Genomic DNA, 3,788 nt, shown 5'->3' with positions numbered 1-3,788 from the left:
CAAATGTTTGTCACAAGCCCACCATTCGGTTTCACTCCGTACCGAGCGGATTACGGCAATGCACAATGCAAGAGTCCATCAATGTTTGTGTGTTTTTTTAGCGACTTTGGGGTTGCCTAATCCCGTGATAGAGACCTCAGGCATGAAGTGGGAGCCATGAACACTTCAGGGGAATGCGCTGCTCCAATTGACGATAGACTTGCCCGGGCATGACCAGGTCCCACCCCCAGCAGCGGCCCTCAGTTGGACACGCCGCGTCACACCGGTGACACTGCCAGGTGTCACAGACAGAGGCAGACACGTCATTCAGTATGATTCCATCCAACCACAACAGTTACTGACGATGTGTTCACATGTGGCCGGCTGCGCCAAATACCGTATCGGGCAGCCTACAATCGTGTCTAAAATAACTGCTTGGCAATCTGACACCGTAGAGCATCACGGCACGGTACGGCACGGCACACGGCACGGCACGGCACACGGCACGGCACAGCACGGCACCGGCACCGGCACCGGCACGGCACGGCACGGCGCGGTACGGCAGTTGAGCTCAGTGGCCCACTACCGTCCTGCCCGGGTGGCTGACATTACGCCTCCCCCCAGGTGCCCCTTCCTGTGACCTCGGCGGGGAGGGGAGGGGGGGGGGGTGCACCTGAGCCTGTGTTGCCGGTGACCAGGCGCAAGGAGCGGCCGGCCGGCACCGCCGCCAGCGCCGCGTACAGCTTGGCCATGCTATCGGGTAGCGACCACTGCGCTTCGCCGGCCGCCATCGGCAGCGCCCGGGGACAGCCGGCGCAACGGGAGCGCCGCCGCCGCCGCCGCCGGCCGCCAGCCGCACGCGCCTCCCACTCGGCTTTACAGAGGCGACCGCGTCCTGCCGAGGGAGAGCGGGTCAGCCAGGGACGGGGGGGGGGGGGGAGAGCCAGGACAGCTGCTCGGGCGTCAGACTGACGCCCGTCGAACTCCGTGCCTGACCCATACTGGTTCCCGACAGGTTCCGAGCGTGCACGACCCAGCCGCCTGGTCTGGGCGGGGTTTGCAATGACCCCCGGCAGGCCGGGTTACGTAAGCCTCACCGCGGAGCCAGCAAGCAACAAACAACGGCCGGAGTGTTGAAGCATTCGCGTGTGAGGTTGCGTGCCCTGCGGGACAGAGAAACACCTTTCACAAGAACATCGTGGAGTTAGATGATCCGAGAGGGATGAGGAGCAGAATGCGGCCTTTACCGTCCGCATGTCCAGACGCCCAGACTGGTCTGATCTTTTTGAGTATTTACTGCTACAAAGGCTGTTGGCAGCCCCTAACAAATTTGAATGACCAGCTGTGTGTCTCATGTATAGGCCATACCATATTTGTCTTATTCCATATATTAGCCTGGATAAATGCTTTCATAATATGGTTCATGAGTTTAAGCGATATAAGATAAAACTTTGGGGCTTATATACCAATCGCCTGTGGACACAAAACAAGAAGGCAGCTCTGCCAGCTTTAGGCTTCTAGACCGTTGAGAAAGCTGTGACAGGTATATGTATACATACAGGCCTACAAACATATCACCGCAAGCTTCGCAATTCCGTCAACATATTTGTGTTGATTAGACGGTGTTTCCACCGTCAAGTAAAGGGAACGACCGTTCATAGCCAGCGGACACACGCCTCGCGCATTGTAAAGCTCAGTTGGACGGAGGAAAAATACGCTTTCTCCATCTGTGTTCGACCGCGGTACGGACCAGGTACTGTCCGTCTCGAGGGTTACAGTTGGAAATCACCCACTGCTGGGAACCAGCAGGCCAGAAACACCAGACCACCTAAGGACGAGGGTGATAACGTCGCTAAAGCAGCTGCCGATGGCTAGTCAAGCTTTTGAGGTAGATCAAAAGCATGAAGAAGTTCCACGGCAAAAACAAGCTTTGAAGTAAAGTTTAACACTTTGGGGTGGGGCACAAATTACTTTGTGTACCGTTGACGTAGACTGAAATGCGGTAGCACACGTGTGACATTTCAGGGCATTGGCTAGCGTCATGGTGACGCTGATGATCTGATGAAGACGCTGGCGATCAGCGTCATGATGACGCTGATCACCATGACACTGAGTGGCCGGCGTCATGATGACGCAGCGAGTCTATCAGAGGTGACTGGCCGCCTGGAATTCCAAGAGCGCTTCTTGGCGCGGGACATAGTTCAATCTTCGCTGGGAGCGCGGTCCAAGATCGGTCCGAGATACTCAGCTATCAAACAGAGCGTGAGATGGTGTTCGCCAGCTTTGAGGAGAAATAGGGGCTGGGGGAAACATCTTCCCTGACTTCCGAGCAGCATTGACTGTGTTTCGTCTACATTACCTTCTACACCATAGATTCTGAACCCAAGTCAAGTGATGGCAAGACCGCTCCGCACGAGCGATGACACTTTTTATTGTGATTTGGGGTCAGCGACAAAAAGGCGGGCGTCAATCGTGTACTGGACCACTACGAAACCCTCAGCGAGCAAACTGAGGTCGTTCGCAAGCACGCGGAGGAGGAGCGGGCGCAGCGCGGATTCCTTCAACATCCAGATGCTGTCCGAAAGTCTGAAGCTTTCCATTAGTTCAATTTCTAAGTGATGGTGACGCTTTTTTGACGCTTGTCACGTAGAAGATGGTCCCGAAAACCGAGATGAATCGATTCCGCACGAGAATAACTCAGCACGTAGTGCGGAATAGCTTATCACATCGAAGCAACCGCAAAAGTCAAGGAGGCGGCAAATAACCAGCGACATTTCAGAGGCATTGACATTTCCCCACGGCCAGTCGTGGAAACATGTGGCCGAACACGGATATCGAATAACTTTACGTCACGCGATGAAAACAGAGACCATGCTGAAGGTCAAAGCCGCTGCTGTGACTATGACAGTTACCCGTCGAGTCGCTGATGGACGCACGCTCCCATTGCCGGGCCGATGGACACTGAACGATACTTGGATGGCTTGGTGTGGTCGCCGGACTTGGAAAACGGCACGACCATGGAATGTTTCCCAGCTGCAGTGACTTCAGACACGAGGATGCTCGAGCTGACCAGGTGAGAAACATCCCGCCCCGGTGGTGGCGAAACTGAGCCAAATCAAGGCACAAATACCTCACAATTCACAACGCCCAGTCAGCGCAACCAAATTTACATCAGTGGGAAAATCAGACAACATATTATTGCCAGAACATATTGTTTTCACCCGTTTCTACCACTTCAGGATTTTGGTTACGTTTGGAGGGGCAGAGACAGCACGGAAGCGGGGCCAAAATGGGCAAAAAGATTTGCCCATGTTATGATCAGGCTCTCACCCAGACATTTTTTTGAAGGTGGTGAGGCTGATAGTTGATAATTCTATAGGTGGTCGTCATCTTTAGGTGCATAGGTGGTCACACCCTAAAGCCCCACCAGTGAGATACCCAGGATGTCGCTGAAATCGAGCGGAGGGAAGCTCTCACCCGAGAAGTTCCACTTTGTTGTTAGAGCGGTTCTGTCCTTGCGGGCACGGGACGTCTTCAGTCTCGGGTCATATTGTGATGCCTCGATGCCCACTTTTATATCAAAGAAGCCCTACGGGCGTCTTAAACTGACAAAAAGTACTAGGGCTGACGGCTCCAGGGGAACCTACCACACTGAAGAGGTCCATAACCCCATAGCCTCCATTGGCAATGTCAGTGGGTTTGACTCTTGTTATGCTCTAACTTTTAACACCCTGTCACAGTTGGCTTCTTTCAAGGTGGTGCGTTTCGTAAGGAAAGAAACCAACAGAAATGTTTCTAATTCGTCCATC

Source organism: Pollicipes pollicipes, unplaced genomic scaffold (genome assembly GCF_011947565.3).
Source record: "Pollicipes pollicipes isolate AB1234 unplaced genomic scaffold, Ppol_2.1 Scaffold_4295;HRSCAF=5057_pilon_pilon_pilon, whole genome shotgun sequence".
Taxonomy (NCBI): domain Eukaryota; kingdom Metazoa; phylum Arthropoda; class Thecostraca; order Pollicipedomorpha; family Pollicipedidae; genus Pollicipes; species Pollicipes pollicipes.
Note: the sequence above shows the minus strand (reverse complement) of the source record.